Source organism: Bufo bufo, chromosome 1 (genome assembly GCF_905171765.1).
Source record: "Bufo bufo chromosome 1, aBufBuf1.1, whole genome shotgun sequence".
In the NCBI taxonomy this organism is placed as follows: domain Eukaryota; kingdom Metazoa; phylum Chordata; class Amphibia; order Anura; family Bufonidae; genus Bufo; species Bufo bufo.
Genome location: NC_053389.1, coordinates 791,557,142 through 791,567,039, shown reverse-complemented (window position 1 = coordinate 791,567,039; position 9,898 = coordinate 791,557,142).

Here is a 9,898-nt window from a genome sequence, read left to right as displayed (position 1 = left end):
CCCCAAGTAAATGGGACTGTTTCTAATGACATAGAGCAACTGGGGCAACAATATCATTTTAATTAGTCCAATTCTATCTGCTTTGTTTATTGGTAATTTATTCCAGACTTTAATCCTCTCCTTCATCCTATCAAGTAATGGTTTAATATTTAATGCTATAAACTTATTAGGGTCCTTGTATATTTTCAGGCCTAAATATTTGAAACTGTCCTGGGGAGTAAGAATCTTTAATTTTGCTTCTGAAATCACATTCTTATCATTCAGAGGGAGCAGGGTCGATTTGTCCCAGTTAATTAATATACCTGATTGTCTACCAAACTCTTCCACCAGCAGCAGGACACGTTGCAGATCCTTATTTGTATCATCCAGGAAGAAGAGCAGATCATCTGCATATAGAGAGATTTTGTCCTCACTCCCCCTCAGTCCAAAGCCCCGCAAATCCACATCCTGCCTAACCTTTATAGCCAGGATTTCTATTGTCAGGGCAAAAACCAAGGGGGAGAGAGGACAACCCTGTCTCACCCCTCGTTCTATACGGAAGCTATCAGATAATATACCTTTAACTGATATTCTGGCTTTGGAATCTTTATATATAATCTTCATCCAGTCTATAAATCCTGGGCCAATACCAAATTTTGTCATAGCTTCCTATATAAAGTCCCAATTCACAGAGTCAAATGCTTTATGCGCATCTAATGATAGAATAGAGCATAGTTCTTTATTATTCTCTGTAAACTGGATATTTGCAAAGACCCTAAGCAAGCCCATTGTTGTAGACCTATCCGGAATGAAGCCATTGTGCATGAGCGTTCAGTAACGCGGCCAAAAAATACCCAGCTCCGCAGAGGCTGTCCTCTTTCTTTTAATTAAAAAAATCTGTTCTTACCAGTTTAATCTCTGTTTTGTCCCCTATCAGGGGCCGGTGTATGGAATAGATTTTAGGAACCGGGAGATGGAAAAAGATGATTGGTCGGTCCTCTTACTTCCAATTTGGGGCACGGCGCGTGCGCCGTGCAATGTACTGTGCTACCCTATATGAGTGGTATGTTAAGTAGTACTATTCCTATCAGTTTAATCCCTGTTACGTCCCCTATCAGGGGCCGGTGTATGGAATAGATTTTAGGAACCGGGAGATGGAAAAAGATGCTTGGTTGGTCCTCTTACTTCAAATTTGGGGCACTGCGCGTGCACCGTGCAATGTACTTTGCCACCCTATATGAGTGGTGTGTTAAGTAGTACTATTCTTATCAGTTTAATCCCTGTTACGTCCCCTATCAGGGGACGTGTATCGAATAGATTTTAAACAACCGCAAAGAGTTGTCAATAGTTGACACACTCATGACATAAATTTGCGTCAATCTTGGTGTAGTGATGACTGTGCTCGTGCGCACGTTTGGGAGATTGCAGGCGATGGCGGTTTTTCAAACCCTATGGTTGTGCTGAGGTAGTTCAGTGACAGTTAAGTGACCCATAAAACAATGATTCTGCAGTGTGGGCCCATTGTTGGCCTAGTAGGCTTTAATGATCAACTTAGATGATCACAAAGAAAATTTATGTTTTTTCTATGCAAAATTATCCAGCCGATCGCTTTTGGTCTTATCATCTGGGGTGTGCCAACATTGCCATTGCCAACAAACTCATAGAGGTGATCGCTTCATTGTGATACGCAATCCCCTTCACCACAACAAGGTAACGATCACGAAGGGGAATTGACACATGTATGTGCCTTTTGTTTCGTTTTGTTTTTGCAGCCACAGTGCAGCACTAGAGGCCAGAAAAATTAGGCATGTACACATGCCTGAAGAATTTGGTATTGTTGCAGCCGCTGTAGCAGCGGCTGGAAAAGTTTATGTTTTCCAGGCAGAAAGTGCACTAAAACATTGTGGCTTGAACCCTGGTTGGTGGCGGAGAAGTCACGCAAGTCATCCGGCATGCAGAGATTAAATACAGCAGCGTGTTGACCATTTTTTGCCCAAGGCAGCTCATCAGGCCTTTTTTAGTCAAATGCATCCCCCACTGTTAGTCCCTTCGGGATCCATGCCTCATTCATCTTAATAAAGGTGAGGTAATCTAGACTTTTTTGACCTAGGCGACTTCTCTTCTCAGTGACAATACCTCCTGCTGCTTGAAGGTCCTTTCTGACAGGAGACTTGAAGCGGGGCAGGCCAGAAGTTCTACAGAAAATTGGGATAGCTCAGGCCACAGGTCAAGCCTGCACACCCAGTAGTCAAGGGGTTCATCGCTCCTCAGAGTGTCGATATCTGCAGTTAAGGCGAGGTAGTCTGCTACCTGTCGGTCGAGTCATTCTCTGAGGGTGGACCCCGAAGGGCTGTGGCGATGCTTAGGACTTAAAAAGCTCCCCATGTCCTCCATCAACAACACGTCTGTAAAGCGTCCTGTCCGTGCCGGCATGGTCGTGGTAGGAGGAGGATTACTTTCACCTCTTCCCCTGTTAGATTCCTGTTGTGCTGTGACATCACCCTTATACGCTGTGTAAAGCATACTTTTTAACTTGTTTTGGAACTGCTGCATCCTTTCCGACTTCCGGTAATTCGGTAACATTTCAGCCACTTTCTGCTTATACCGGGGGTCTAGTAGCGTGGCCACCCAGTACAGGTCGTTCTCCTTCAGCCTTTTTATACGAGGGTCCCTCAACAGGCAGGACAGCATGAAAGACCCCATTTGCACAAGGTTGGATGCCGAGCTACTCATGTCCCGTTCCTCGTCCTCACTGATCCCATTGAAGGTCTGTTCTTCCCCCCCAGCCACGTACAACACCACGGGTACCAGATAGGTGACAACGAGCACCCTGGGATGCCTGCTGTGGTTGGTCTTCCTCCTCATCAAAGCCACATTCCTTCTCTTCCTCAGACTCCTCTTCCAGCGTTGCCGCAGTTCCAGCAAGCGATGCTGATAAGGCTGTTTCTGGTGGTGATGGTGACCAACACTCTTCCTCTTCACGCTCATCTGGCCTGATCCAGCACTCTTCGCAGGGCACGCTCCAGGAATAAAACAAATGGGATGATGTCGATGATGGTGCCTTCGGTGCGACTGACTAGGTTTGTCACCTCCTCAAAAGGACGCATGAGCCTACAGGCATTGCGCATGAGCGTCCAGTAACGTGGCAAAAAAATACCCAGCTCCGCAGAGGCTGTCCTAGCACCCCGGTCATACAAATACTCGTTGATGGCTTTTTCTTGTTGGAGCAGGCGGTCGAACATTAGGAGTGTTGAATTCCAACGTGTCGGGCTGTCGCAAATCAAGCGCCTCACTGGCATGTTGTTTCGCCGCTGAATATCGGAAAAGTGCGCCATGGCCGTGTAGGAACGCCTGAAATGGCCACACACCTTCCTGGCCTGCTTGAGGACGTCCTGTAAGACTGGGTACTTATGAACAAAGCGTTATACGATCAGATTCAACACATGTGCCATGCACGGCACATGTGTCAACTTGCCCAAATTTAATGCCGCCAACAAATTGCTTCCGTTGTCAAACACCACTTTGCCGATCTCCAGTTGGTGCGGGGTCAGCAACTGATCCACCTGTGCGTTCAGGGCGGACAGGAGTGCATGTCCGGTGTGACTCTCTGCTTTCAGGCAAGTCAACCCCAAGACGGCGTGACACTGTCGTATCCGGGATGTGGAATAGCTGGGGGGGTGCAGTTGATGTGGAGCAAGACGCAGCAACAGAAGAGGACTCAGCCGAGGAGGTTAGCGAAGAGGGTGGAGTAGGAGGAGTAGAGGAGGTGGCAGCAGGCCTGCCTGCAAGTCGTGGCGGTGTCACCAACTCCTCTGCAGAGCCACGCATTCCATGCTTGGAAGCCGTCAGCAGGTTTACCCAATGCGCAGTGTACGTGATATACCTGCCCTGACCCTGCTTTGCAGACCAGGTATCAGTGGTCAGATGGACCCTTGCCCCAACACTGTATGCCAGAGATGCCATGACTTCTTTTTCCACAATAGAGTACAGGTTGGGGATTGCCTTTTGTGAAAAAAAAATTCGGCCGGGTACCTTCCACTGCGGTGTCCCAATAGCTACAAATTTTTTGAAGGCCTCAGACCACCAGCTTGTATGGTAAAAGCCTGCAGGCTAAGAGTTCCGACAAGCCAGCTGTCAGACGCCGGGCAAGGGGGTGACTCTGTGACATTGGCTTCTTACGCTCAAACATTTCCTTGACAGAAACCTGACTGTGGGCAGATGAGCAGGAACTGCTGAAGGTGAGAGGCGGAGTAGCGGGTGGTTGAGAGGGGGCAAGGAGGACAGCAGTGGTTCACGTGGCTGAAGATGCTGGACCAGGAGGAGGATGGTGGCTTTGAGTTTGTGTGCTGCTTGTACTCATCATGTGTTGATCCCATAGGCGTTTGTGATGTGAGATCATGTGCCTTCGCAAAGCAGTTGTACCTAGGTGGGTGTTGGACTTCCCACGACTCAGTTTCTTTTGGCACAGGTTGCAAATGGCATCGCTGTTATCAGAGGCAGACACACCAAAAAAATGCCACACTGCTGACCTTTGCAATGAAGGCATTCTGGTGGTGGCAACAGCATGCGTTGATTGGCGTGCTGTCTGGCTGACCCCGGGTGCCGATACATGCTGCCTGACTGTGCCACTAGCTCCTTGCGACGACCTACCCCTGCTTCCAACTCGTCTCCTCCTCCTCTCTGTCTCCCCATCTGAACTTTTCCCCTGTTCTTCTTCTCTTCGAGCGGGCACCCACGTGACATCCACGGACACATCGTCATCATCAACCACTTCACTTGTATCTGATAGCTCAGCAAAGGAAGCAGCAGCGGGTACAACATCATCATCATCACACTGTACGTCCATGTGTGTAATGCTGCCTGACTGAGACATATCCCTGTTATCTACATCCTCTGGCAATAATGGTTGCGCATCACTCATTTCTTCCAACTGATGTGTAAATAACTCCTCTGACAGATCAAGTGAAGCGGCTGTGGTGCTAGTGTTGGTGGTGGCGGCAGGCGGGCGAGTGGTAACTTGAGAGGTGCCTGAAGCTGAGCTGGAGGAGGATGGTGCGTCAAGGTTCCGAGCGGAAGCTGTAGAAGATTGGGTGTCCTGTGTTAGCCAGTCAACTTGTCCTCAGAACTTTTCGAGTTCAGGATACGTGGCCTCTGAACACGATGTTCGCCGGCGAATAGTTCGTGACATCTCTAGTCATCATTAAGTTTTGGGGTTCCTATTACTAGCACATATTTTATCATCTCTTCTCTATGTATCTGGGTTTTTTCTGAATACAGTTCTTTATAAAAGGTCTTAAATATAGTTGCAAGAAAAAGTATGTGAACCCTTTGGAATGATATGGATTTCTGCACAAATTGGTCATAAAATGTGATCTGATCTTCATCTAAGTCACAACAATAGACAATCACAGTCTGCTTAAACTAATAACACACAAATAATTAAATGTTACCATGTTTTTATTGAACACACCATGTAAACATTCACAGTGCAGATGGAAAAAGTATGTGAACCCCTAGACTAATGAAATCCCCAAGAGCTAATTGGAGTGAGGTGTCAGCCAACTGGAGTTCAATCAATGAGATGAGATTGGAGGTGTTGGTTACAGCTGCCCTGTCCTATAAAAAAACACACACCAGTTCTGGGTTTGCTTTTCGCAAGAAACATTGCCTGATGTGAATGATGCCTCACACAAAAGAGCTCTCAGAAGACCGATTAAGAATTGTTGACTTGCATAAAGCTGGAAAGGGTTATAAAAGTATCTCCAAAAGCCTTGCTGTTCATCAGTCCATGGTAAGACAAATTGTCTATAAATGGAGAAAGTTCAGCACTGCTGCTACTCTCCCTAGGAGTGGCCATCCTGTAAAGATGACTGCAAGTGCACAGCGCAGACTGCTCAATAAGGTGAAGAAGAATCCTAGAGTGTCAGCTAAAGACTTACAAAAGTCTCTGGCATATGCTAACATCCCTGTTAGCGAATCTACGATACGTAAAACACGGAACAAGAATGGATTTCATGGGAGGATACTAGAGAGGAAGCCACTGCTGTCCGAAAAAAACCATTGCTGCACATTTACAGTTTGCACAAGAACACCTGGATGTTCCACAGCAGTACTGGCAAAATATTCTGTGGACAGATGAAACCAAAGTTGAGTTGTTTGGAAGAAACACACAACACTATGTGTGGAGAAAAAGAGGCACAGCACACCAACATCAAAACCTCATCCCAACTATGAAGTATGGTGGTGGGGGCATCATGGATTGGGGCTGCTTTGCTGCGTCAGGGCCTGGACGGATTGCTATCATCTAAGGAAAAATGAATTCCCAAGTTTATCAAGACATTTTGCAGGAGAACTTAAGGCCATCTGTCCACCAGCTGAAGCTCAACAGAAGATGGGTGTTGCAACAGGACAACGACCCAAAGCATAGAAGTAAATCAACAACAGAATGGCTTAAACAGAAGAAAATACGCCTTCTGGAGTGGCCAGGTCAGAGTCCTGACCTCAACCCGATTGAGATGCTGTGGCATGACCTCAAGAAAGTGATTCACACGAGACATCCCAAGAATATTGCTGAACTGAAACAGTTCTGTAAAGAGGAATGGTCAAGAATTACTCCTGACCGTTGTGCACTTCTGATCTGCAACTACAGGAAACGTTTGGTTGAAGTTATTGCTGCCAAAGGAGGTTCAACCAGTTATTAAATTTAAGGGTTCACATACTTTTTCCACCTGCACTGTGAATGTTTACATGGTGTGTTCAATAAAAACATGGTAACATTTAAAGAGGACCTTTCACTAGAATAAAACATCTAAACTAACTATACAGACATGGAGAGCGGCGCCCAGGGATCCCCCTGCACTTACTATTATCCCCGGGCGCCGCTCCGTTCTCCCGTTATAGCCTCCGGTATCTTCATAGTTAGGCTCCACCCAGGGGAACCTGCCGGGGTCTCCTTCTCCCATGCTGTAGCGCTGGCCAATCGTAGCGCTCAGCTCATAGCCTGAAAGAAAATAAAGCCTCTCAGGCTATGAGCTGAGCTCTGCGATTGGCCAGCGCTACAGCATGGGAGAATGAGACGCCGGCAGGTTCCCCTGGGTGGAGCCTGCCGGCGTCTCCTTCTCCCATGCTGTAGCGCTGGCCAATTGTAGCGCTCAGCTCATAGCCTGAAAGAAAATAAAGCCTCTCAGGCTATGAGCTGAGCTCTGTGATTGGCCAGCGCTACAGCATGGGAGAATGAGACATCGGCAGGTTCCCCTGGGTGGAGCCTAACTATGAAGATACCGGAGGCTATAACGGGAGAACGGAGCGGCGCCCGGGGATAAAAGTAAGTGCAGGGGGATCCCTGGGCGCCGCTCTCCATGTCTGTATAGTTAGTTTAGATGTTTTATTCTAGTGAAAGGTCCTCTTTAATTATTTGTGTGTTATTAGTTTAAGCCGACTGTGATTGTCTATTGTTGTGACTTAAATGAAGATCAGATCACATTTTATGACCAATTTGTGCAGAAATCCATATCATTCCAAAGGGTTCACATACTTTTTCTTGCAACTGTATATCCCGTATTTTTTCCTGATCATTATATAGTAGGCCATCTTTTCCTCTAATTGCGGCGATGTTCTCAACCGCATCCTTATTCTTGATTATCTTGGATAAGACTTTACCCGGTTTACCTCCTTCCCAGTAATTCCTAGTTTTGACAAATAATTCTTTATTCTGCGCCCTTTCCTTGATGTAATTATCGTAATTATTAACCGCTTTTGTCCACTCATTTTTGATTTCCGGTGTTTTTTTACTTATCATCTGTGCCTCCTTATTCTTCACTATAGTTCTTAAATCTTCCTCTTTTTTGTTATATCCTTTTTTAAGCTCAATAATCTTTTTGTTTATCAATCTTCTTACATAGGTCTTAGCAGTGTCCCAAACCACATTCACTCCAGCTGTATCCTTATTAATTTGAAAAAAGAAAGTCAAATCTTTTATTATTTGATCTTCTTTACCTATTAGATTGAGCCATATTGGATTTATCATGTAATTTTTACGCTTCCCTTTCAAATTCTCGACTTTCAAGCTTACCTTTACCAGTACTGGGGAGTGATCTGAGATACAGTACAGACCAAAAGTTTGGACACACCTTCTCATTCAAAGAGTTTTCTTTATTTTCATGACTATGAAGGCATCAAAACTTTGAATTAACACATGTGGAATTATATACATAACAAACAAGTGTGAAACAACTGAAAATATCTCCTATTCTAGGTTCTTCAAAGTAGCCACCTTTTGCTTTGATTACTGCTTTGCACACTCTTGGCATTCTCTTGATGAGCTTCAAGAGGTAGTCCCCTGAAATGGTCTTCCAACAGTCTTGAAGGAGTTCCCAGAGATGCTTAGCACTTGTTGGCCCTTTTGCCTTCACTCTGCGGTCCAGCTCACCCCAAACCATCTCGATTGGGTTCAGGTCCGGTGACTGTGGAGGCCAGGTCATCTGGCGCAGCACCCCATCACTCTCCTTCATGGTCAAATAGCCCTTACTTTCAAAGTTTTCCCAATTTTTCGGCTGACTGACTGACCTTCATTTCTTAAAATAATGATGGCCACTCGTTTTTCTTTACTTAGCTGCTTTTTTCTTGCCATAATACAAATTCTAACAGTCTATTCAGTAGGACTATCAGCTGTGTATCCACCTGACTTCTCCTCAACGCAACTGATGGTCCCAACCCCATTTATAAGGCAAGAAATCCCACTTATTAAACCTGACAGGGCACACCTGTGAAGTGAAAACCATTTCAGGGGACTACCTCTTGAAGCTCATCAAGAGAATGCCAAGAGTGAGCAAAGCAGTAATCAAAGCAAAAGGTGGCTACTTTGAAGAACCTAGAATATGACAGATTTTCAGTTGTTTCACACTTGTTTGTTATGTATATAATTCCACATGTGTTAATTCATAGTTTTGATGCCTTCTGTGTGAATCTACAATTTTCATAGTCATGAAAATAAAGAAAACTCTTTGAATGAGAAGGTGTGTCCAAACTTTTGGTCTGTACTGTACATCTCGGTTCATACAAGACCTCTATATTTTTTTGTAGTGTTAACTGATTACCAAATATCAAGTCTATTCTTGACAAGGAATCGTAGCTCTTACTATAACATGAGTACTGTTTTGCTTCTGGATTCTGAATCCTCCATACATCCCACCAACCAAATTCATGCATTAGTTTTTTCAGCGGAGTATCTAAAATTCTTGGGGGGTTTTCACTTTTTGTTACTCTATCTAAGTCATTATTTATTGTGCAGTTGAAATCACCCATTAATATTAATAGAGAGTCCCTTTTGTCTAGCAGAAACTCATATAATTTTAAGAGCACCTCATGTCTATAATGTGGAAAGATCAGTGGCGTACCGCCAATATAGGCAGACCACGCCGTTGCTATGGGGCCCGCGGCACAGGGGGGCCCGGAGCGCACAGAAGGCCCCGCCCCCTCCGTTTGCTCTGCACACTTGGTTAATGATTTAATATGCGGCGCAGCGGCTCTTATGTGTTCTTCCGAACTGCCTCCAACCCCCCCCCCCCTCGTCGGAGCTACTGGCCAATCATTGACCTGAAGGATCGGGACTCCGGGCTGCAGGCGTTCTGTATTTCACACTGGCCAATCAGCGCAAGACAGTGCAAAGAGGCAGCTGCTGATTGGCCAGTGTATTGCTGGGATGGCACAGGCAGCAGGAGCGGGCGCCGAAAACTACACACAGAGCAGCTACTCAGGGACAGGGAGCGTATTATCCTTCCTCGCCGCCCGCCTGGCTGAAGACTGGTCATCTGCCCTGCCGACAGCAAGTGCAGTGGCACTAGTGAGTGCAGCCCCCAGCCCAGATTAAAGTACCGCGGTCCGCTCCTGACCGGACAGGGAGGGGGGTCTCATAGAGGAC